At 42.2% G+C, this 26541-nt stretch overlaps 1 long non-coding RNA gene across 2 annotated transcripts in view; it reads right to left on the minus strand.

Annotated features, from left to right (window-relative positions):
* LOC135971100 (uncharacterized) overlaps positions 1–20081 on the minus strand; it is a 47691-nt gene extending 27610 nt beyond the window's left edge. Inside the window, exons 1-2 of one of the 2 annotated variants that reach the window (XR_010587184.1) lie at positions 19955–20081; positions 16468–16604 (exon numbers count right to left, since the gene is read on the minus strand). This is a non-coding gene — a long non-coding RNA (uncharacterized lncRNA). The remainder of the gene's footprint in view (positions 1–16467; positions 16605–19954) is intronic. The other variant, XR_012413659.1, reaches the window with a different exon arrangement.
* Between the last annotated feature and the right edge of the window lie 6460 nt (positions 20082–26541).

Genomic DNA, 26541 nt, shown 5'->3' on the forward strand with positions numbered 1-26541 from the left:
CATGCTAAAAACTCTCAATAAACTAGGTAAACATGAAACATATCTCAAAATAATAAGAACTATTTATGACAAACCCACAGTCACTATCATACTGAATGGGCAAAAACAGAAAGCATTCCCTTTGAAAACTGGCACAAGACAGGGATGCCCTCCTCACCACTCCTATTCAACATAGTGTTGGAAGTTCTGACCAGGGCAATCAGGCAAGAGAAAGAAATGAGTGGTATTCAATTAGGAAAAGTTGAAGTCAAACAGTCCCTGTTTGCAGATGACATGATTGTATGTTTAGAAAACCCCATCATCTCAGCCCAAAATCTCAAGCTGATAAGCAACTTTAGCAAAGTCTCAGGATACAAACTCAATGTGAAAAAATCACAAGAATCCCTATACACCAATAACAGACAAACAGCCAAATCATGAGTGAACTCCTATTCACAATTGCTACAAAGAGAATAAAATACCTAGGAATCCAACTTACAAGGGATGTGAAGGACCTCCTCAATGAGAACTACAAACCACTGTTCAACGAAATAAAAGAGGACACAAACAGATGGAAGAACATTCCATGATCATTGATAGGAAGAACCAATATTGTGAAAATGGCCCAAAGTTATTTGTAGATTCAATGCCATCCCCATTCAGCTACCAATGGCTTTCTTCACAGAATTTGAAAAACCTACTTTAAATTTCATATGGAACCAAAAAAGAGCCCACATTGCCAAGACAATCCTAAGCCAAAGGAACAAAGCTGGAGGCATCATGCTACCTGACTTCAGACTATACTACAAGGCTACAGTAACCAACACAGCATGGTACTGGTACCAAACAGAGAGTTAGACCAATGGAACAGAACAGAGCCCTCAGAAATAACACCACACATCTACAACTGTCTGATTTTTGACAAACCTGACAAAAACAAGAAATGGGGAAAGGATTCCCTATTTAATAAATGGTGCTGGGAAAACTAGCTAGCCATATGTAGAAAACTGAAACTGGGTCCCTTCCTTACACCTTATACAAAAATTAATTCGAGATGGATGAAAGACTTAAATGTTAGATGCAAAAACCATAAAAGGCCTAGAGGAAAACCTAGGCAATACCATTCAGGACATAGGCATGGGCAAAGACTTCATGACTAAAACACCAAAAGCAATGGCAACAAAAGCCAAAATTGACAAATGGGATCTAATTAAACTAAAGAGCTCTGCATAGCAAAAGAAACTACCCTCAAAGTGAAGAGGCAACCTACAGAATGGGAGAAAATGTTTGCAATCTACCCATTTAACAAAGGCTAACATCCAGAGTCTACAAAGAGCTTCAACAAACTTTCAAGAAAAAAACAAACAGCTCCATCAAAAAGTGGGCAAAGGACAGGAAAGGACACTTCTCAAAAGAAGACATTTATGTAGCCAACAGACACATTAAAATAATGCTCATCATCACTGGCCATCAGAGAACTGCAAATCAAAACTACAATGAGATACCATCTCATGCAATTCAGAATGGCGATCATTAAAAAGTCAGGAAACAACAGATGCTTGAGAGGACGTGGAGAAATAGGAATGCTTTTACACTGTTGGTGGGAGTGTAAACTAGTTCAACCACTGTGGAAGACAGTGTGGTAATTCCTCAAAGATCTAGAACAAGAAATACCATTAGACCCAGTGATCGCATTACTGGACATATACCCAAAGGGTTATAAATCATGCTACCATAAAGACACATGCACACATATGTTTAATGTGGCACTATTCACAATAGCAAAGACTTGGAACCAACCCACATGTCCATCCATAGACTGGATTAAGAAAATGTGGCACATATATATCAAGGAATACTATGCAGCCATAAAAAAGGATGAGTTCATATCCATTACAGGGACATGGATAAAGCTGGAAACCATCATTCTAAGCCAACTATCACAAGGACAGAAAACCAAACACCACATGTTCTCACTCATAGGTGGGAATTGAACAATGAGAACACTGACACAAGGAGGGGAACATCACACTCTGGGGCCTCTCATGGGGTGAGGGCCTGAGTGAGGGATAGCATTAGGAGAAATACATAATGTAAATGACAAGTTAATGGGTGCAGCAAACCAACATGGCACATGTATACCACTGTAACAAACCTGCACGTTGTACACATATGCCCTAGAATTTAAAGCATAATAAAAAAAAAAAAAAGGAATTTGAATAAACTAGAAATACTAAGGGGAAAAATAAAGTGAATTCCTGGAAAAAGTAACTCCATCTATTATTAATGCTCAGTGGGAAAATCATTTCAGTAATTTACTGCTGCCTATATGGATGCAGACATTAATCGGTGCAATGCTGATTAATAGCATTGTTCAGAGAAATTCACCTCTACAGATGCAAAGAATGAAAATTTAGGGAGGCTTCTAGTCAGTCACAAACAACTATTGCTCTTCATATTCTTTCTTGATTAAAAAAATGTACTGAACAAAGATTCTATCACACAAACCTATAATTATCCTTTTTTTTTTTTTTTTTTAGAGAGAGAATCTTGCTCTGTTTCCAAGCTAGAGTGCAATGGCATGATCTCAGCTCACTGAAAACTCCACGTGCTGGGTTGGAGCAATCTCCTGCCTCAGCCTCCTGAGGAGCTGGGATTACAGGAGCCCGCCACCAAGGCCGGCTAATTTTTGTATTTTTAGTAGAGATGGGGTTTCACCATCTTGGCCAGGTTGCTCTCGAACTCCTGACCTCGTGATCCACCCTCCTCGGCATCCCAAAGTACTGGGATTACAGGCATGAGCCACCACACCTGGCCAATACAGTCTTTTTTTTTTTTTTTTTTAAATACTTTAGGTTCCAGGGTACATGTGCACAATGTGTAGGTTTGTTACATATGAATACACGTGCCATGTTGGTGTGCTGCACCCATTAGCTCGTCGTTTACATTAGGTATATCTCCCAATGCTATCCCTCCCCCCAACCCCTCCCCACAATAGGACTCAGTATGTGATGCTCCCCTTCCTGTGTCCAAGTGATCTCATTGTTCAATTCCCACCTATGAGTGAGAACATGCGGTATTTGGTTTTCTGTTCTTGTGATAGTTTCCTGAGAATGATGGTTTCCAGCTGCATCCGTGTCCCTACAAAGGACACAAACTCATCCTTTTTTATGGCTGCATAGTATTCCATGGTGTATATGTGTCACATTTTCTTAATCCAGTCTGTCACTGATGGACATTTCGGTTGATTCCAAGTCTTTGCTATTGTGAATAGTGTCACAATAAACATACCTGTGCATGTGTCTTTATAGCAGCATGACTTATAATCCTTTGGGTATATCTCCAGTAATAGAATGGCTGGGTCAAATGGTATTTCTAGTTCTAGATCCTTGAGGAATGGCCACACTGTTTTCCACAATGGTTGAACTAGTTTACAGTCCCACCAACAGTGTAGAAGTGTTCCTATTTCTCCACATCCTCTCCAGTACCTGTTGTTTCCTGATTTTTTAATGATTGCCATTGTAACTGGTGTGAGATGGCATCTCATTGTGGTTTTGATTTGCATTTCTCCGATGGCGAGTGATAATGAGCATTTCTTCATGTGTCTGTTGGCTGTATGAATGTCTTCTTTTGAGAAATGTCTGTTCATATCCTTTGCCCACTTTTTGATGGGGTTGTTTGTTTTTTTCTTGTAAATTTGATTGAGTTCTTTATAGGTTCTGGATATTAGCCCTTTGTCAGATGAGTAGATTGCAAAAATTTTCTCCCATTCTGTAGGTTGCCTGTTCACTCTGATGGTAGTTTCTTTTGATGTGCAGAAGCTCTTTAGTTTAATTAGATCCCATTTGTCAATTTTGGCTTTTGTTGCCATTGCTTTTGGTGTTTTAGTCATGAAGTCCTTGCCCATGCCTATGTCCTGAATGGTATTACCTAGGTTTTCCTCTAGGGTTTTTATGGTTTTGGGTCTAACATTTAAGTCTCTAATCCATCTTGAATTAATTTTCACACAAGGAGTAAGGAAAGGATCCAGTTTCAGCTTTCTACTTATGGCTAGCCAGTTTTCCCCACACCATTTACTAAATAGGGAATCCTTTCCCCATTTCGTGTTTTTGTCAGGTTTGTCAAATATCAGATAGTCGCAGATCTGCGGTATTATTTCTGAGGGCTCTGCTTTGTTCCATTGGTCTATCTCTCTGTTTTGGTACCAGTTCCATGCTGTTTGGTTACTGTAGCCTTGTAGTATAGTTTGAAGTCAGGTAGTGTGATGCCTCCAACTTTGTTCTTTTGGCTTAGGATGGTCTTGGAATGTGGGGCCTTTTTTGGTTCCATATGAACTTTAAAGCAATTTTTTCCAATTCTGTGAAGAAAGCCATTGGTAGCTGAATGGGGATGGCATTGAATCTATAAATTACCTTGGGCAGTATGGCCATTTTCATGATATTGATTCTTCCTATCCATGAGCATGGTATGTTCTTCCATTTGTTTATGTCCTCTTTTATTTCACTGAGCAGTGGTTTGTAGCTCTCCTTGAAGAGGTCCTTTACATCCCTTGTAAGCTGGATTCCTAGGTATTTTATTCTCTTTGAAGCTATTGTGAATGGGAGTTCATTCATGATTTGGCTCTCTGTCTGTTACTGGTGTATAAGAATGCTTGTGATTTTTGCACATTGATTTTGTATCCTGAGGCTTTGCTGAAGTTGCTTATCAGCTTAAGGAGATTTTGGGCTGAGATGATGCGGTTTTCTAAATATACAATCGTGTCATCTGCAAACAGGGACAATTTGACTTCTTCTTTTCCTAACTGAATACCCTTTATTTCTTTCTCTTGCCTGATTGCCCTGGCCAGAACTTCCAACACTATGTTGAGTAGGAGTGGTGAGAGAGGGCATCCCTGTCTTGTGCCAGTTTTCAAAGGGAATGCTTCCAGTTTTTGCCCATTCCGTATGATATTGGCTATGGGGTGTCATAAATAGCTCTTATTATTTTGAGATATGTTCCATCAATACCGAATTTGTGAGAGTTTTTAGCATGAAGGGCTGTTGAATTTTTTCAAAGGCCTTTTATACATCTATTGAGATAATCATGTGGTTTTTGTCTTTGGTTCTGTTTATATGCTGGATTACGTTTATTGATTTGCATATGTTGAACCAGCCTTGCATCCCAGGGATGAAGCCCACTTGATCATGGTGGATAAGCTTTTTGATGTGCTGCTGGATTCGGTATTCCAGTATTTTATTGAGGATTTTTGCATCAATGTTCATCAGGGATATTGGTCTAAAATTCTTTTTCTTTGTTGTATCTCTGTCAGACTTTGGTATAAGGATGATTTTGGCCTTGTAAAATGAATTAGGGAGGATTCCCTCTTTTTCTATTGATTGGAATAGTTTCAGAAGGAATGGTACCAGCTCCTCCTTGTACCTCTGGTACAATTCGGCTGTGAATCTGTCTGGTGCTGGACTTTTTTTGGTTGGTAGACTATTAATTATTGCCTCAATTTCAGAGCTTGCTATTGGTCTATTCAGAGATTCAACTTCTTCCTGGTTTAGTCTTGGGAGAGTGTAAGTGTCCAGGAAATTATCCATTTCTTCTAGGTTTTCTAGTTTATTTGCGTAGAGGTGTTTATAGTATTCTCTGATGGTAGTTTGCATTTCTGTGGGGTCAGTGGTGATATCCCCTTTATTATTTTTTATTGCATCTATTTGAATCATCTCTCTTTTCTTCTTTATTAGTCTTGCTAGTGGTCTATCATTTTTGTTGATCTTTTCAAAAAACCAGCTCCTGGATTCATTGATTTTTTTGGAGGGTTTTTTCTGTCTCTATCTCCTTCAGTTCTGCTCTGATCTTAGTTATTTCTTGCCTTCTGCTAGCTTTTGAATGTGTTTGCTCTTGCTTCTCTAGTTCTTTTAATTGTGATGTTAGGGTGTCAATTTTAGATCTTTCCAGCTTTCTCTTGTGAGCATTTAGTGCTATAAATTTCCCTCTACACACTGCTTTAAATGTGTCCCAGAGTTTCTGGTATGTTGTATCTTTGTTCTCTTTGGTTTCAAAGAACATCTTTATTTCTGCCTTCATTCCGTTATGTACCCAGTAGTCACTCAGGAGCAGGTTGTTCAGTTTCCATGTAGTTGAGCAGTTTTGATTGAGTTTCTTAGTCCTGAATTCTAGTTTAATTGCACTGTGGTCTGAGAGACAGTTTGTTGTAATTTCTGTTTTTACATTTGCTGAGGAGTGCTTTACTTCCGATTATGTGGTCAATTTTGGAATAAGTGCAATGTGGTGCTGAGAAGAATGTATATTCTGTTGATTTGGGGTGGAGAATTCTGTAGATGTCTATTAGGTCCACTTGCTTCAGAGTTGAGTTCAATTCCTGGATATCCTTGTTAACTTTCTGTCTCGTTGATCTGTCTAATGTTGACAGTGGGGTGTTAAAGTCTCCCATTATTATTGTATGGAGTCTAAGTCTCTTTGTAAGTCTCTAAGGACTTGCTTTATGAATCTGGGTGCTCCTGTATTGGGTGCATATATATTTAGGATAGTTAGTTCTTCCTGTTGAATTGATCCTTTTACCATTATGTAATAGCCTTCTTTGTCTCTTTTGATCTTTGTTGGTTTAAAGTCTGTTTTATCAGAGACTAGGATTGCAACCCTTGCTTTTTTTTGTTTTCCATTTGCTTGGTAGATCTTCCTCCATCCCTTTATTTTGAGCCTATATGTGTCTCTGCACATGAGATGGGTCTCCTGAATACAGCACACTGATGGATCTTGACTCTTTATCCAATTTGCCAGTCTGTGTCTTTTAACTGGACCATTTAGTCCATTTACATTTAAGGCTAATATTCTTATGTGTGAATTTGATCCTGTCATTATGATATTGGCTGGTTATTTTGCTCACTAGTTGATGCAGTTTCTTCCTAGCATCGATGGACTTTACATTTTGGCATGTTTTTGCAGTGGCTGGTACCTGTTGTTCCTTTCCATGTTTAGTGCTTCCTTCAGGATCTCTTGTAGGGCAGGCCTGGTGGTGACAAAATCTCTAAGGATTTGCTTGTCTGTAAAGGATTTTATTTCTCCTTCACTTATGAAACTTAGTTTGGCTGGACATGAAATTCTGGGTTGAAAATTCTTTTCTTTAAGAACGTTGAATATTGGCCCCCACTCTCTTCTGGCTTGGAGAGCTTCTGCTGAGATTTCTGCTGTTAGTCTGATGGGCTTCCCTTTGTGGGTAACCCAACCTTTCTCTCTGGCTGCCCTTAAATATTTCCCTCATTTCAAGTTTGGTGAATCTGAAAATTATGCGTCTTGGGGTTGCTCTTCTCAAAGAGTATCTTTGTGGCGTTCTCTGTACTTTCTGAATTTGGATGTTGACCTGCCTTACTAGGTTGGGGAAGTTCTCCTGGATGATATCCTGCAGAATGTTTTCCAACTTGATTCCATTTTCCCCATCACTTTCAGGCACACCAATCAGACATAGATTTGGTCTTTTCACATAATCCCATACTTCTTGGAGGCTTTGCTCATTTCTTTTTACTCTTTTTTCTCCACACTTCTCTTCTCACTTCATTTTAGTCATTTGATCTTCAATCGCTGATACTCTTTCTTCCAGTTGATCGAGTTGGTTACTGAAGCTTGTGCATTTGTCACATATTTCTCGTGTTATGGTTTTCATCTCTGTCAGTTCTCTTAAGGTCTTCTCTGCATTGATTATTCTAGTTATCTGTTCATCCATTCTTTTTCAAAGGGTTTTAGTTTCTTTGCACTGGTTACGTAGTTCCTCCTTTAGCTCTGAGAAGTTTGATCAATTGAAGCCTTCTTCTCTCGACTCATCAAAGTCATTCTCCATCCAGCTTTGTTCCCTTGCTGGTGATGAGCTGCGTTCCTTTGGAGGGGGAGATGTGCTCTGATTTTTTGAATTTCCAGCTTTTCTGCCCTGCTTTTTCCCATCTTTGTGGTTTTATCTGCCTTTGGTCTTTGATGATGGTGACGTACTGATGGGTTTTGGGTGTGGGTGTCCTGTTTGTCAGTTTTCCTTCTAACAGTCAGGACCCTCAGCTATAGGTCTGTTGGATTTTACTTGAGGTCCACTCCTGACCCTGTTTGCCTGGGTATCAGCAGCGGAGACTGCAGGAGATAGAATATTGCTGAACAGTGAGTGTTGCTGTCTAATTCTTGCTCTGGAAGCTTCGTCTCAGGGGTGTACCCCACTGTGTGAGGTGTGAGGTGTTGGTCTGCACCTAGTGGGGGATGTCTCCCAGTTAGGCTACTGAGGGGTCAGGGACCCACTTGAGCAGGCAGTCTGTCTGTTCTCAGATCTCAACCTCCATGCTGAGAGATCCACTGCTCTCTTCAAAGCTATCAGACAGGGGCATTTACCTCTGCCGAGGTTTCTGCTGCTTTTTGTTTAGCTATGCCCTGTCCCCAGAGGAGCAGTCTACAGAGGCAGGCCAGCCTCTTTGAGCTGCAGTAGGCTCCACCCAATTCGAGCTTCCTGGTGGCTTTGTTTACCCACTTAAGCCTCAGCCATGGTGGGCACCCCTCCCCCAGCCTCGCTGCCATCTTGCAGTTAGATCTCAGACTGCTGTGCTAGCAATGAGGGAGGCTCCATGGGCCTGGGACCCTCTGGGCCAGTTGTGGGATATAATCTCCTGGTGTGCCATTTGCTAAGACCCTTGGTAAAGTGCAGTATTAGAGTGGGAGTTACCTGATTTTCCAGATGTTGTGTGTCTCAGTTTCCCTTGGCAAAAAAAGGGATTCCCTTCCCCCTTGTGCTTCCCAGGTGAGGCGATGCCTCACCCTGCTTCAGCTCTCACTGGTCGGGCTGCACCAGCTGACCAGCACCGATTGTCCAGCACTCCTCAGTGAGATGAACCCGGTACCTCAGTTGAAAATGCAGAAATCACTCATCTTCTGCGTCACTCACACTGAGAGCTGGAGGCTGGAGCTGTTCCTATTCGGCCATCTTGGGCACGCCCCCAATATACTCATTTTTAAGGCAACTGTGATTGCCCTTTCTAACAGGCTAAAGTGCTTATACAATTAGGACAAAGTTACTACCTACCATAAAATGTATTTTAACTGAGATACTATGAAATGAAACCTCCAACCAAGAGAAAGCTCAAAGACTGAAGATGACCACTAAGTTAAATATAGAAATCACAGAGGGTAAAAATTTGGAATGAAACACCCAAAAATTCCATTTAAGGTGAAGAAGACAAGATAATAAATTCCTTGATATATTCCAACTTTCCTGGGTTTACAATCTGAAACAAATACTAATATCAGTAGCTATTACCCCACCTCACAGGACTGTGAATCTTGGTGATGACCATCGTGGTATCAGGATCTTTGTTTTTGAGAAGAGCAAAATCTGTCAAGAACTCATAGGTCCAGGATGGTTAATGTGAAAATGATATCAGATGTAAATATATTGTAGCAGTATGGCTTAAAAATAGGATGCTGGCTGTGATATTCAGATGGGAGGCAAAGATATTTAAGATGCAGGAATGGGCAGGACACAGTGGCTCAGGCCTGTCATCCTAGTACTTTGGGAGGCTGAGGTGGGCAAATGACTTGAGCCCAGGAGCTCGAGACCAGCCTGAGCAACATGGAGAGACCCCACCTCTACAAAAAACACAAAAATTAACGGGGTGTAGTGGTGCGTGCCTGTAGTCCCAGCTACTTGGTAGGTTTAGTTGGAAGGATCACCTGAGCCCAGGGAGATCAAGGCTGCAATGAGCCATAATCATGCCACTGTACTCTAGTCTAGGCCAGAGTGCAACCCTGTTTCAAAAAAATAAAGATTCATAGATGTAGGATGCTCACATGAAAAATGGTGTGAGCTCCATGAGGGCAGGTGCTTGGTCAGTTGTGGTCACTGTTGTATCTTTAGTATCTATAGCTGTGCCTGGGATACAACAGATGCATGATAAATAGCTGTTGAGGGATGAATGAATGCTGAATGTTGACTAATTGGCTGGCCCAGCCATCCCTGCATCTTGTCTCTCAGCCTTTTTTTGCAGGGTACTTCCCTCCAACTTTCTTTTCACACAGGGCCATGTAGTACCTCACCTACCCCATGTCTCTTCTTCTTATTTACTTTTGTCTAGCCAATTTATGGGGTTGCTCAGCAAATGTTTTGACTCCAATTGGGAAAACAAGCTCTTAGTGCCAACATTGTCACCTGGCCCAGACTCCCAAAACAAGCCTGGTGTTGAAGGAAATGTCAACTGAAATGGTTTGGTCTGCCCCTCTGGTAGACCAAAAACAACACATCTGGATATTGAATCTGAGTTTCTTCATTGTCTTTCCAGAGAAACCCCTCTTGATCCCCCACTCAGAGCCACTTCCACCTTCAGTGGCTGTAGAATTCTGTAAGACAGCAGCTCTCTACTACCTAAAACAAAAGTGGAAAATTTAAATGATACTTAAACTGGAGTCACTCTCTCCTGAAAGTGGAGAATGAGAAAACTAGACACAATTTCTTTATCTGTAATATGAAAGAGTTTTAGATTAATGGTATTCCTTGGGTATAATCTGTCCTCAGTGTGTTGTGATTTGCCCATTGTATCAGGGTTCTCCAGAGAAATGGAACCAATCAGATATATATGTAGATATGTCAATATCTATAGATATGTAAGAGGAAATTATTATGGGAATTGGCTCATGTGATTATGGAGGTAAAGAAGTCCCATCCTGTGCCACATGCAAGCTGTAGAACCAGGGAAGCTGGTGGTGTAATTCAGTCGGAGTCCAAATGTCTGAGAATCAAGGAAGCTGATGGTATAACTTTCAGATCAAGGCCAAAGGCCTGAGATCCTAGGAGGCCACTGGCATAAGTCTGAGTTTGAAGGCCCAAGAACCTGGAGTTCTGATGTCCAAGGGCTCTAGAAGATGGATGGTCCACCTCCAGCAGAGAACATGAATTTACCTTTTCTCTGCCTTTTTGTTCTATTCTGGCCCTCGAAGGATTAAATGGTGCCCACTCACTTGGAGTGAGGTTGGCTCTTCCTTACACAGTTCACTCATTCCAATGCCAGTCTCCTCCAGAAACACCCTCACAGACACCAAAATAATGCTTTACCAGCGACCTGGTATATTAGTCCATTCTTGCAGTGCTATAAAGAAATACCTGAAACTGGGTAATTTATAAAGAAAGAGGTTTAATTGACTCACAGTTCTGCAGGCTGTACAGGAAGCATGGCTGGAAGTTTCAGAAAACTTTCAATCATGGCAGAAGGCAAAGCAAATGCACCTTACCTGGCCAGAGCAGGAGTAAGAGAAAGAAGGGTGAGGTGCTACACACTTTAAAACAACCAGATCTTGTGAGAACAAACACACTCTCATGAGAACCGCAAGGGGGAAGTCCGCCGCCATGATCCAATCACCTCCCACCAGGTCCCTTTACCAACATTGGGGTAGAGACACAAATCCAAATCCCTTAACCCAGTAAAATCAGATCTAAAATTAACCATCACACCTATAGAAAAAACTTTTAAAACATAAATTAGTTGCCAACATTTAAAAAACAGGAAATTTCAGAGAAACAACAGCTAGAGTCAAGTTGTAACTCCAGCAGAATCAAAGTTGGAGCGGAGTCAGATTCCTTCTCTAGTGGAACTGTGTGCTTTCCCCCTGTCTTCACTACTCCCTACCTTCTCTCATTTTGTTTAGTCTTCAAGGCCCATGTGAGCTGCTGGGGTGGCAGGCCTGCCTAACTCACTGTTCTGCCTGATTCCTGTGGAGACATTGGGATCTCTGAATTCAGTGACTAAAATCAATTCTAGCTCTCTGATTCTGGAGTATTTTAACAAGTCACTGCTGAAACCTTGCATAGGATTACTCTATCATGATACTCAAAGTACCTACAAATGCTCTGAAGACATTGTTAAGATGCAAATTCTAATCCAGTAGGTCTGGTATGGGGCCTGAGAGGCTGTATTTCCATCAAGCCTCCCTGTGATGCTGATATAGAGACCACATTTTACAGCAAGGCCCCCTACTTGCCTCCGAATTCTCTTCCATTAGAGTTTTGGAGATTAGAGTCAGCCAGGGAGTGTTTTAAAAATATACCAACACCCAGTCTGCATGCCCAGAGATCTGAATTATTTAGTTTGGGGTGGGTCCAGGGATTGGTTTTTTTTTTTTTTTTAATGTCTCAGATTATTCTAATGTGTCTTCAGGATTAAGAACCACTGCACTGGGCTGGGTGTGGTGGTTCATGCCTGTAATCCCAACACTTTGGGAGGCTGAGGCGGGTGGATCACAAGGTCAGGAGATCGAGACCATCCTGGCCAACATGGTGAAACCCCGTCTCTACTAAAAATACAAAAATTAGCTGGGCGTGATGGCATGTGCCTGTAATCCCAGCTACTCAGGAGGATGAGGCAGGAGAATCGCCTGAACCAGGGAGTCGGAGGTTGCAGTGAGCCGAGATTATACCATTGCACTCCAGCCTGGTGACAGAGTGAGACTCCATCTCAAAATACACACAAAACACAAACAAACAAACAAACTACTGCACTAAGTGGCATTCATCCTCAATGTCAAACTTCACCTTCTAGGCTGAATCTTAGCTTTAATATAAAGACATTACATTTGTGTTGTTTTCAAAGGATAGACCGTAATGGTTACTGAGAGAGTTGGTGTGTGCAGAGGGGCCCCTTGGTACCTCAGTTGAGTCCCCCTTTCCCACCCATCTAAGTACCTGCAAGCTGCTGCTGCTCAGATTTCTGAGCCAGTTCTCTCTGTCACTTCATCGGCTGCCCTTGATTTTGAGCCCCCATGAACAAAACCTGGTTACATCTCTCATGCCTTGGCTCACTGGCCTGAATTTCTCAACTTCAAAGTGAAAACCTTCTAACTTTTAACACAAGCCTCCATGTCTATCTCCAAGGACTCCTGAGGTCTGGCACACCTTTTCAAGTTTATTTACTTCCACCTACATCCCTACAATAATCTGGGAGGGCTCAAAAGAGGGACTGGAGGTCAGGAGCGACTACAAAGAGAAAACATCTAGATCAAGTCTTCAAGAATAAAAAGCAGTCATTCTTTTAACTGAATAAGGTGGAGGTGGCCATTCCTATATCTTAATAGAAAAAAACATATAAAAACAAGGAATTGTGTCTTTGTCCTTAGTTCCCAGTATGGAAATGTCCCATATTTGACACATGCTTGATAAACCCTGGTAAGTTTATTAATGGAGTGGAGTTGCTTCTGTGAGACTGCTTGTTCTTACCAAGTGAAATGAGGTGTGGAAGGCAACTACGACTTAACTGCGTTTAAGTGAGACTCCCTGAACCTGCTCACAGCCTGGGCCTGGCTGTCCCTATTTCTCCTTGGCTCTCTGAATGCATTTCTTTCTTTCTTTCTTTTTTTTTTTTGAGACGGAGTCTCGCTCTATCGCCCAGGCTGGAGTGCAGTGGCACAACCTTGGCTCACTGCAAGCTCCGCCTCCTGGGTTCACGCCATTCTCCTGCCTCAGCCTCCCGAGTAGCTGGGACTACAGATGCCCGCCATCATGCCTGGCTAATTTTTTGTATTTTCAGTAGAGATGGGGTTTCACCATGTTAGCCAGGATGGTCTTGATCTCCTGACCTCTTGATCTACCTACCTCGGCCTCCCAAAGTGCTGGGATTACAGGCATGAGCCACTGCGCCCGGCCTGAATGCATTTCTTTCAGTGCACTGAGGGAAAGGTACACGAATGACTGTTCCTTCTTGCCCCATGCCTTCTACACATACACATATCTTTCCTCTTCCCTGGTTTCTAGGCTTGGGTTCCGACTCTTAGTATGAAGACCATTCATGAGCATACTTCGCTGAAAAATGTGGTGAAAATCATTCCACACACAACATCACTTACACCTATGTACCTCACTTCCTCCAGGATGTGGGGCTTTGTTTTCCAGAAACTGCCGAGAATTTATGACCTGGAACTTGTTGATAGGTAGTTGAGGAATGGGATCTTAGAGTCTGTAGGAAAGGAGTATGCCACTCCCTGGACCACTCTGGGCTCAGGACACACCCTCTATACTTCCCCCATGCCCCAAGGCCTTTCAGAATCTGAGAAACAGCCAGAGGCTTGATAGTTGTCCTATTTAGAGACAGGCTGGACTCTTCCCACCCCTATCTTCAGAGGAATGGAACTAGAACTTACTACATCTTGGTGCCTATAAAAACAGGCACATGACTTTTTTGGTCTCTTAGAACTACCGCCTCTTTCCTGATGAAGAAAAGAGGGCAAGATGACTTGGCTCAGTGGGGGAGTTTGCTCTCTCCTCTGACAGTTTTGTAATATTTCTCTTCCCTCATTTTGTTGTCCAAAATCTTCCATCTCCCAGCCAGAATGTTATGATAGAATTCATAAGGCCTGTCTGCTGAGAGTTTAAAAGAATACTCACGTAGGAAGTCCAATAAATGTTTAATAAACATCACTACAAGCTAGGAATGGACACTGGAGACAAAGTGGTGAATAAGGTGGCATGGCCCTTGCCCTCTCCCAGCTTACAGTTTAGGGAGAACTAATTTGCATTATTAGTATACCAGAGCCCATGCAACTGAAGACAATATTGTTTGGAGTGGAATTGACCAACAAGCTTCAACTCATTTACAATTATATAGATAAAACTTTTTGCTTTGCCATTTTCAATTCTCCCTGCTAGTCTTTATACTAGGATTTGCTTCTTTCTTCTTGGGATCTTAATTTTGATTCATCAATTAGTCAGCCAGAGTACATCCTCAAATGATTTTTTCAAGATGAAATACATAGGAGGTATATTTTTGAAATCTTTGTCTAGAAGTGTACTTCTGTTGCCTTAAGAGATGAAAAACAATGTGTATAATATTCTTAGTTTATAATTTTCCCTTCAACATCTTGTAAACACAGCACCATTATTTTTCTGGCATTTACAATTGCATAAACAAGTTGAAAGTTTGTCTGATTTTGTTCATTTGTGGTTATATTTTTCTGGTTAGATGCATGCAGATTTATTCACTTATCCTTGTAATTCAAGGTTTTGTTAGATTTTTTATTTTTTATTTTTTTTTTAGAATATTCTTTGGCTGAACCAAGGGGGCCCTTCTCATCTATGAATTCAGGAACTTTTTTCTTCCTGGAAAAGTTGTCTTTTTCATCATGATTATTGCTTCTGTTCTAACTACTCTAGTTTTTACACTTAATCTTAGCCCAAAGGTTGAGAAGCAATTAACTTCTTAGGGTTTTTTTAATAAAAGAAATCTGCAGTTCTTGGTTGGCTCCCTGCATCCTTTGAATAATACTTTCTTACCCACCATTTCTTTATTCATTTTAACGTATTTCTTTTCCCCTGCTTTTCACTATCTTCTGGAACAATTTCTAGGCTTATCCTCCACATTACTGATTTAAATTCTACCCTGTTAGTTCTGCTGTTTATTACTCTGATGCAGATTTAAATTGTGCTACTCCAAGTGTTGTTTCCTTGCAGTCCTATTTTACCACTCCCAGTTCCCTTTCTTCTCAACATTTTCATTTTCATGTTGTATCATGTGGTATGGTTGTTGTACTATTAGCCCTTCACTTCACAGTGTCCCATATATGGCTTTCTGTTTTTGTTTCATTAAAGTCATGTATTATTGAGGATGCTATTTTCTAAAAATGTATTTAACTATTTTCTAAAAATTTATCCTTCCAGTAAGTCATTTCTATTATTACACAGTCCCTCTAAGTCATAGTTCTAAAGGTCTCTGGGGAATGTGTGAGATTGATTTCTGGCCCCCTCCTGAGAGATACCGATTCAGCAGGCATGCTGGCACAGACGGTGCCCAGAACTCAAGCAGTTCCATGGTCCACTGGATTGCAGATTCCGTTACCTTAGGTCTATGAGACAGGTGTGCACAGCATACAGCACAATTCCTGGTTGCTCGCAGGCAAGCATTACATTGGCTCTGCTGGAAAGATGTGTAATTTTTTTCCCTGCTTCCAAGCCTTGATCTTCGACATGCTAAACCAATCAAATACATTAAAAACTCAGATCCCCTGCAAGCATACTACCAGAGATTTTTGTCTCTGCCCTTGTCTACAGTGCTTTATGTGAGGAACCTAAATCAGCAATGTTCTACCACTGTCAGTCCCCAGCTGGGCTCTACCTGAATAAGCATATGTTGAGGTGGAGGAGGGAGCCAGGAGTTCCATGCTCAGCAGAGTACCTACATCTTCTGTCTCTGAACAAAGCAGAAAAGGAAAGCAGAGAACAGTGTGTGAGATCTTCCACCCCATCTCAGGTGAGTGAATAGAGCTGCCTTATGTTACAAAAGGAAGTACAGCTAATTTGTGGATATTTTGCTAGATTATTCCCCCCTTCAATTTGGATCCAGCAGCTATATTAAAAATGCCTATTTATCAAGCTGGAGTGCACATTCAACAGGAAAGGAAACTTATCAAGAATAATCGAAAATGGAATATAGGATGCTTTGGAAAGGGGGAAAAAGGGATGGTAAGAAAATGGACTCTTCTTACCCAGTTCTCACAATTGTGCTCCAGTATCCAGGTGGTTTCAGATCATTCCTTTTACTTGTCTTTCTTTTCCTTTCGTCTTGTATATTACAACGGAGCCTTCTCTTATTTCTCCTACTCCCTTTCCAACCAGACTGTCCCTGGAAGGCAATTTCATGCTCTACTTTCTCCAGTGCTAGAACCTCAGAGCCCTTTGGAAGACTCTATCTTGGCCCCGGGGAACTTACTTAAACCTGTCTCAGCAGCAAGTGCCTTTCCTCGGGTAGATGCAAACACTGCTGCTGTCTATCAAGTTCCTTTCTACCCACACACTTTTCCAATTACCTCCCTGAGCCTTCTTCTCTCCCCTACGCTGCCCGGCTCCTTATACAGCTGTCATCACTTAGGTATATATTTTGTGCTTATGTGACTTATGTTATTGTGTATTTCCATTATATCTGTCCTATTTCCAGTTATATTGCACACTCCTTTGGTCCTCCATCTCCTTTGTAACTTCTCAGTCTGTTGTGTTTGCTGCCCACACATGGCGGTCCCTCAAATTGAGATGATTACATATTTCCTTTTGCACACACACCCCCAACTATAATGACAGGTCTTTTTCTTCTGCAGTTTCTTGTTTCTTAAGCATTTCTAATTTCTCTGGTACTAGAAGTCAGAAAACCTTTGTTCTTCTCCACTTGTTTCTACTACCCTGTAACTTTATTCGAGTCATTTAACATTGGTGAGCTGTGGATTCTAACATATCTTTGCAGGGTGGGGTGGGGGTGGGGTGAGGATTATAATGGCTTCCCCTTAGGGTCGCTACTGCTAATGAGTTCCTATTGTGTTCCTGGGTAAGCTGAGGTTTCAGAATTCCTGATCAGCAATTGTTTTGTTATTTGACATTCCCCTGCTTCTGGGTCACTAGAGTACATATTGACTGAGACGTCTTCTTGCCTTCACAACAGGTGAGCATAGCTCTTCAAATAGGAAGCCCTTGGCCTTATAAAAGTCACAAGAAACATTATCTGCAGGGTGTTTGAGATCTCTGGAGGCCAGCAATACCTCTTCTGAGCACACTGCTTTAAAGGGCAGGATGGGAAAGGACATCCTAAATGATATAGGCAAAGCCTTTCCATATGGAGAGGAGGAATACAGCCCATGGTTCAAGCTCCCACTTACATCCCCTGCCCAGAACCGAATCATTCCCAAATTCTCAAATTGGTTATAGTACTAAACCCCCAGTGCAGTCATACAATATCTTCTATGGCTGCTATTTCATTGCAAAATATTGTGTACTTAGCCTTTATCCTAGGGTAGCTCCGTGGTGTCAAATTCCTTCCAGTAATAGCATTGGCTTTTCCAGTGCCTGATTCCAAATGAATCATATATAGTCTTATTTCCGAAATTGACATCAACTGATGTTAGGCCCAAGGTTTATATAATAGCTAAGTTGTTTATGGACACTATCCCAATATAACCTTCTCTCAAGCCACAGTGTCCTCTCCAATGAGGGTTGAGTTGCAATTCTAGGTGTCTACTGCTGGCTGGAGCCTCACTCAGTTTCTAAACATTCAAATCTAAGTCCTAGCATACTACCTGGTACAAAGTAGATCCTCAAAAATATATGTGGAGTAAAGGAATACACAAGCCCCAAGAGGAATCTTATGAAAAATTATCTAATTTCAGTGTGAAGTATATGGAAAGACTGGTTCTCTCCTCCAGATAGCAAGTGATTAAGAACAGCCAATTCCCTCATTCTCAAGTGTGACTTGGGCTGGAATACAGAGAGGGTTCCAACTTGCTAAGCAGTCTTGTTAACTCGATTCTCCCATTGCAGTTTCCTTTGGTGCCAGCTCCAATTGGCAGTTCCTGGAAGTTCCCAGCAACAGCATCTCCTGATGGTGGTAATTACTGTTGACTGTTCTGGGAATGGCAGCCACTCCTATAAAATCTTCAGTGTCTGTTATGTCCCTGAAGATGCACCATGCAACATTTTCAGCACCATTCCTACAGAGCAGTCCAAAGCTGGAGCAGTGCTCTTTGAGCAACTTCCATTTGTGGTTGCTCCAAGTCCTCAGCTGCCTTGCTGCTCAAAGTGTGGTCCGTGGATTGGAAGCACTGGAATCACTTGGGAGATTGTTAGAAATGCAGGACCTTGGAGTACACCCCAGACCTACTGAAACAGAATCTGCATTTTAACAAGATCCCAGGTGTTTCCTATGCGCATTAAAGTTCAAGAAACATTTCCCCACTACAGTTCTAATTCAATAGGTCCAGGTCTAGGGTGGGGCCCCAAATTCTGCATTTTTGAACAAGGTCCCAAGTGACGATGCAGCTAGTCCAGGGACCACCCTTCAAGTAGCAGAGCTTTAGATTCGTTAGGGAAGAAAGAGTATGTAAATTCCCCACTCACCACCACCACCACCATCATCACCATCACCTGTGGCTGCTCCCAAAGGCAAGGGACAGATGACCAGTGCTTCCTTAGCCTACTAGGACACTGTTTTTCAGTCCCAGCTGCACACCAGACAGAATCACCTGGGCAGTTTTTAACAATACCGACTCCTTGGCTCATCACCAGAGTGTCTGGTTTGAATGACGTGGGAAGGAACCCAAATGTTGGAATTGTTCCGCAATTCCTTAGGTGATTCTAATGGGTGGAAAACTACTGGCCTTGGGTGAGCTCTTAAAATTAGTCAAGGTGCTCTCTGCTTCCCGCTTCCACCAAATTCTCTTACCTCTCCTGCAGGTCTAATCTCTTGTATCTGAAAAGTTTTAGCTAAATTCCTAATTCTGCTTCAAGTGCAACAAGAACACTTGTGTAAATCAATTTCTACCAGCGCCTGGGTAGTATTCTAAGAAAACTCTAATAATGACTTCATGGTGCATTAACAGATGATTCCCTTTCACAAGCTTCATGAAACTAATTCTGTAAAGTGCCATTCTTTCAACAACTCTAGGAGAAACCCTCAGTCTTCCTGTTTCACATGTTGAGAGGAATTTCCTAAGAGAAAAACATGAGATTCAGCTTTCCTGTATCCTTGAGTTTCATCCTCAATCTGCATGCTGGTTTATCAATTTTTTTCCCCACATCACTTCATTATATTTTATATCCCTGTGGTCTTCTCAGGGAATTCCCGCAGAAGTTCCCTGGCTCCTCTCTTCATTCCTGAGGGCAGTGCTGGAGTTAGAGGGTGACAATTACTTCCCTGCTTTTCTGCTCCAAGCCCCAAAGCAGTTGACAGGTAGACAAGGGAGGCTGGGGCTCTGAGCTGGGGCCAAGAATGTCTGCTCTATTGCTGATAAAGCTAGACGAAGAGCCCCAGTCTGCACCTAAGATTTCTCACACAGCCCTATTTAACATTTCCCAACCAAACTGCAGGCTCTCCCTTTGCCAAGACAAAGTCCAGTCCCAGGAAACTTCCAGAGACAGAGAAAGCTTGCTTCTTGGAAAGTGAGAATGGAAGGGGTTGAACTGCACGTGTCCATTTCTCCATCTCAAACTCACCAATTAGAGAAGCAGGAAGAGAAGAAAAGATGTCATATTCCCAACACACAAAGAGGTGGTGGCAAAATGTCCCGCTGTAGGGCTAAGATGGGAACTCCAGGAGCAAGCCTTAGCACGATGAGACGGCCATCTTGCTCAGTGTGCCTCAGAAAGCAGGTGGCTGAGATGCAAATCCTGATTGGCCCTCAGAGACCCGGCAATGAAACAGCCAGCCAATCAGGCTCTCCCCTTGGTGCCACGGCCAAGCCCCTGCGAGGTCGCCCTGAGAGCACCATGAGTCCACTCTCCAGCCTGACAGTGGTTATCACCAGATGTGATGGACTTGGGGAGGGTTCGTATTTGCAGTAGAAATGCAGAGTGTTTTAAAAGAAATGTATTTCTCTGACACTTACACTCGGCCAGTGGCATTCTGTGTGGGTCAATGAGACCTTGAAAAGCTGCTATAATTGAAAGAAGAGGTGCTCGGTGCCAAGCAGTTTTCCAGTAAAATGACTTAACAAGGCGTGGGTTTGTGGTGGGGGGGAGGTGTGCATGGGGAGGGGACAGGGGGCAGAATACAATGATGACCAGAAGAAGGGACAGACTTTTAAGAAGTCACTGGAAAAGACTGTCGCGCCTAATTCCAGAGAAACAATACGAGTCAGAGGCCTTCTCTGCTTTGCTAACTGGAACAGTGACTGAGGGTAGGAAAGGAGGGAGGGAGGCTGGTGCCCACAGAGTGGGGAGGGCTTGAGGTTCACAGTGGATACATTGCTGACATTAAGCCAAGACTCAGCTAATTGCCTATGATTGTTTTCTCTTTTCACATTTATTCATCTAAGCTGGGGATGTCTCCCAGGCACCACAGATATAATTAGAGTTGGGTTTTTGTCTCTCTCAGACTTGGACTCCTCTTTAAAAAGTTAGCAGAAATATAGAAATCTTTGGTTTTAAAAATATTCAAATGATTTTCTAGAAGCATCCTCAAAGTCAATAGATGTAAGTTTCATAGCAACTTATTTTCTAAAAATGAAAACAGAAAGTGGAAAGTCAGTACCATGAGGGGTGCATAAAAATGGAAGCTAAGTAACTGTTCTATATAAATAATTGCAGAAGGTATGGCTGTTTTCATTACCTAGTAGCCCTGAAGCCCCTTTAAGCTAATTAATGCAGCTAGAAGCAGTCAGGGATGTAGTAAGGGGAATGAGACCTGCCTCATCCATTGCTATAAACAGGCCCTGTGTTAGGACTTATGTGCTTGTTTTCTTTTCTTTTATCCCTCTGAACAAAAATACTTAAACTCTAAGTGGAGACTTTTCACAGCACAAAACTTGCGTCATATGTTTAAAAGCCGTGGCAAAGTCATCTTTCGGCAGAAGTTGTGTAGCCTTAAACAAGTCATGCCCTGGTGTGCGTCCTTCAGTAGGGGGATGGTTCTCAGGTTTACCATATGGTGCATGCAGTCAGTCTCATGACTCATTTTGGACTTGGCACTGGGAAGGGTTCAGAAAGGTGCAGAACATGCAAATGGCTTTGAGGATGAGTGCTCACTCCCCAGTAAGGGGATATCCCCACCTGCATACAAATAGTCCAGGCCACTGTTTTCCAAACATAATGAACCTACAATGCTGTCCCCTCTAGAAGCTTCTGGATGCTCAGCAGTTTGCCTCCTGGTTTAGTCCAAAACACTATGTCCAAAGCATAATCTCTTTTTCAAGGACATTTAAGAAAATATATTTTAAGCTTCACATTGGCCTCTTGATTTGTAATGATTTTCTCAAATGTGTTTGAGAGGAGATGAAAGGAATTTTAAACTAGGTAGATTTCACATATAAAGTGAATTGGCTTCATCTGTGTACTCATGAAACAGAACCATGAGCTTGAAAAGATCCTAAATGTCAACCAAAACACCACTGCAGATATGGAAGATCCACTGCATATATGGGAAACCCACATTGGCATACAACCTATTCTTGAACAGGCCTGAAATAGCTCAACTTCATGAAGCACTTCAAAGCACTGCTGCAATTTTCTAAAAGTCTTTTGGTTAAGTAGCAATGCTAAAGAAAAATAGAATTTTCCATGAACAGAAAAATAATGTTCAAGTTTATATCAGAGCAGGAATCAGCTTTTCTCTTCTGTGAATAACATTTGGGCCTGAAGCCAATAAATGTACCATTTGAGTCCTGGTTTATAAACACACACACACACACACACACACACACACACACACACACACACACAGAGGGAAGGGTTTGTTACCCTGAGTATGAATCCCACTGGCTTGTCTTCAGAATCAAACTGTAGGTCTAATAAGTCATATGGTTTAATTTCAAGAACCTACTCAGGGTTGGGCTGGGATGTAATGTACATGTTTCCCTAATCCTGTTTGGTTTTGCTAATATATATAATGATATCTTTAAGCTTGTTCCTAAGTTATGCCCACTGCTGGGGGTCCAGTGAACAGCTAGGGTGGCCTAACCAAGCCAACATGCATAAGAACTGTGGACGCTACTGAATGAGTGAAGGGATCAAGGATCAGGAAGAGTTTGCCCCAATTAGAAAAATCCTAGTTGTAGAATGGGAAGGAGGAATGTTGAACCACCCACTGTTTTTATTTTATGACATTCCCCAACTGGACTCAGGACTCACTAATGGGGAAAATCGGCTGAAGGTTAAACACTGAAAGAGATCTATGTGGTGGGCATTTGTTGTTTTGTTCACCCGGAACAGCACTGTCCTCTTTTTAGTAGGATGCTGATGGGGCTGCCAACCATAGTTCCTCATACTTTAGCCACAGTGAATGGTTCAGTGATGCACATATGACCCAACCATAGTCAATAGGCTCTTCCCTAAGATATTCCCAGTAAGAGCCCTCTGAGTTTTGTGGTTCTGAAGCTTTGAGGATGTAGGCCCAGGGCTGGTGTTAATGTTGAAGCTTCCAGCCTCATGGGGACAAGTCTAAGGGAATAAATTTAACACAGAGAAACAGAGACCAAAAGAAAAAAAAGAAAAGAAAAGAAAAGAAAATGAAATGAAAAATGAAGAGAGAAGGAGTGAATTCTCTAACATTTGATATTCTGAATCCAGTGGTTGCTGAGGCGCTCTACCCACTGCCTTTTCCCTACTTTGGTTACATCAATCAATAAATAGCCCTCCCTTTGGTTAATTTAGGTTTCTAAATTTAAAATTGGGTTTCTCTGCCCCTCTATAAAATGTTGAGAGCACAGACGGTGCTTTTTGGGAGCTTCTCTAACAGAGGATTCACAAAAACCTCCTTGCTTGGGACTATTGTAAAACTTATTACGCTTTTCTGAGAATAAAAGAGGGTGCTATTAACAATTAACAATTATATCAGGACAACAGGCATAAGCTAGAAATATATGGCCACTCTTAGTGAAAGATCAAACTTGGCCTGTTGTTGTGGTTGGTGCCCAGCAGAATAGTGGCAAAGACTGTAATACCTGGTGGGGAACTGAGGTATCTGGTGCACTCAGCTGGAGTGGACCATTCATGAGCTTGGAAGAACACTAAAGAAAAATCTTGGTCTGGCTGGGCACCGTGCTACAGTCTGTAATCCTAGCAGTTTGGGAAGCCAAAGCAGGAGGATTGCTTGAGCCCAAGAGTTCAAGACCAGCCTGGGCAAAGTGGCAAAAAAAAGAAAAAAGAAGGCCGGGCGCGGTGGCTCAAGCCTGTAATCCCAGCACTTTGGGAGGCCGAGACGGGTGGATCACGAGGTCAAGAGATCGAGACCATCCTGGTGAACATGGCGAAACCCCGTCTCTACTAAAAAATACAAAAAACTAGCCGGGCGAGGTGGCGGCGCCTGTAGTCCCAGCTACTCGGGAGGCTGAGGCAGGAGAATGGTGTGAACCCGGGAGGCGGAGCTTGCAGTGAGCTGAGATCCGGCCACTGCACTCCAGCCCGGGAGACAGAGCGAGACTCCGTCTCAAAAAAAAAAAAAAAAAAAAAAGAAAGAAAAAAGAAAAAAGAAAGCCAGAAAGCCAGGCCTGGCATGTGCGTATAGTTTTAGCTACTCAGGACGCTGAGATGGGAAGATCACTTGAGCCCAGGAGGCAGAGGTTGCAGTGAGCTAAGATCATGCCACTACACTCCAACCTGGGGGACAGAGCAAGACCCTGTCTCAAAAAATTAGATGAAAATAAAATAAAATAAAACCCGTGGCAGCATTTGTGTGAAGTTTGAGGTCCCCTATTATTCTGGTGTTATGAGCATGACGTGACTATTTGTGCCTATAGCTGACAAAACCTGGAGACATTAAAGTTACAAACAGTAAACACAGAAAACTATGGCTCATTTTCTTTTGAAAGCTCAGCATGTGGACCATGCTTCTTCTCTGAGAAGGTATCTCTGATGCCCAGAGTAAGCCCCCAGCACCCACATTTATAGATTGTGAAAATTGCCCTTTGTTTATAGTTCATTAGGCCACTGTAGACCCTGATTCAGGTTCCTTCTCCCAAGAATTAGGACTAATTAATAGCTAGTTAATCTTCATGTGACTGGGAAGATAATATGTTGATCTAGGAGCCTTGGGGTAACCACATTCTGCAATGTGACCAGAGAACTAGAGAAAGGTGGTCTGCAGAGAGAGAGAAAAGGAAAAACAGATGTTCTGAGAGTAGCAGAAACGAGAGGCCAACTTCACTCCTGGGTTGCTGACAAACTATTCCTGCTCTTGGGCTCCATGTGATACCTCTTATACCAACCCCCCACCACATTTTGCTTAAACTAGCTCAGATTGATTTATATTTCTTTCATCCAAAAGTATCTGAACTAATACCAGGAACTATCTTCTTGATGATGTTAAAGCTCATATATTCCCTCCACAGTTTATAGGCCAATTTCCCCTCTGTATGTAACTTTCAAATCCAAGTATTGATTTGTTCCTTCTCTAATTAGACCAACACATTAAAGGAAAAATACCTCCCCCCCACCAAAAAAAAAGTCAACATGGCCTCCATACTTTGAAGTCACATGGGATCCACATGGACTTAATTAGAGACAAGAGACAAACAGACAAATTCAGGGATGCCTCCTTCCCATACAATATTTCATAACATGGTACCAGCCTGTAAAATCAAGACATCAGGAATGATTTGGCTGACTTGCTCAATCAATTTTTCCTAAAATAGACAAGCACTGAAATACAAAGATTCATGAGATTCTAGCTGAAACATATACAAAGCTGATCTTAGGAAAAATTGGGAAATAAGTGGAATTTGTTAATGTTTCTCCCAACTCCATTTTCTGCATTTTTCTCCCATTCAAGCCTTCACATTTCCCTACCCACTTGCCCCAGAAGGAAGCCGTCTGACAAACTGAATTATAGTAAAGGGTTAGTGGCAATTTGTTACTCCCAGTAGGTGTATTTGCATTTAAAAAAAAAACTAGAAAGGGTGATTCAAAACCAAAGAAATGATTATCTAATGTTGGCTTTTTGCTCCAATGCAAATTGGAAAGGAGCTATTTTGTGGCATATCTAATTGCTCTAAAAACTTCTCTACTTGCATATAAAGCCAGCAGTGACTTTGGTAAATAAGGTGAACACAAAATGGAATGAAAAAAATTGGTAGCTAATCTTAAGGAATTATACCTTTTATTTCCTTTTTGGAGGCCCAAATTCCAAGTCAGAAGCTGGGAATGGAATGAATGATTGGAAAGCAAACCACAGGCTGGAGTGGACAAGAACCTTTGGTGCCTCTGTTTGTCTGCATGTGTGTGTGTGTGTGTGTGTGTGTGTGTGTGTGTGTGTGTGTGTTAGAGTTGGCTAAAGGGGCGTCTGAGTCGGGGCCAGGGGAAGCAGAGGAGACACACATCTCATCAAAGGTATAAACTCCTAGACCAGAAAACCATGTCACCCAGAGCCAGTTAGGAAAAAGAAACCAGTCCTACAATTGCCCTGCAAGTCTTGACTCTTTCTTCTGTAGCACAAAAGAGATGGGCTCTTCTGTAAAAGATCAGAGCCCTTCAGCATGGGTGGGCAGCCAGCAAACCGCTGTCCCTCCTCCACTGCCAGGCTGTCTCACAGAAGTGACCAAGAGGCATTTAACGAGCCATCACCACCACAGGGAAGAGAGCCAGAGATGCCGGCCTGCCTTTAATGTAGGCATGAGGATGGGAAATGCCTACTAAATGACACTAAAGAGCAGTGGAACCTCACCCCACATGAAGGGAAGTGCTAGAGGCTCCAGAAAGGGCCATGTGGTGATGGAGGGTGTTTGAGCTGAGTGCTTGCATTTGCCTGTTATGGTAAGGACCCAGTGTAGCATCAGATTAGAAATGAAAAGTCCATGTTTTACGTACACTTGGGACCAGGGTAAGGTCTGCTGTTTGTTCCCTGCTCTGTGGGATTGACCTTGGAGAAAGGTTACATGCTACAACTAATTGCTATGGGTGGGTGATGTGGAAAGAATGTAGGAATATCAAAAATGAATCCAAGAGTGGAAGCCTGAGGCCTGAACTTTATGCCCAGGGCACTTCAAAATTACCCTCAGACAATATAAAATTGTGCAGTTGCTATGGAAAACAGCATGCAGATTCCTTACAGTATTAAAAATAGAATTACCCTATGATCCAGCAATCCCACT

Source organism: Macaca fascicularis, chromosome 6 (assembly GCF_037993035.2).
Source record: "Macaca fascicularis isolate 582-1 chromosome 6, T2T-MFA8v1.1".
In the NCBI taxonomy this organism is placed as follows: Eukaryota; Metazoa; Chordata; class Mammalia; order Primates; family Cercopithecidae; genus Macaca; species Macaca fascicularis.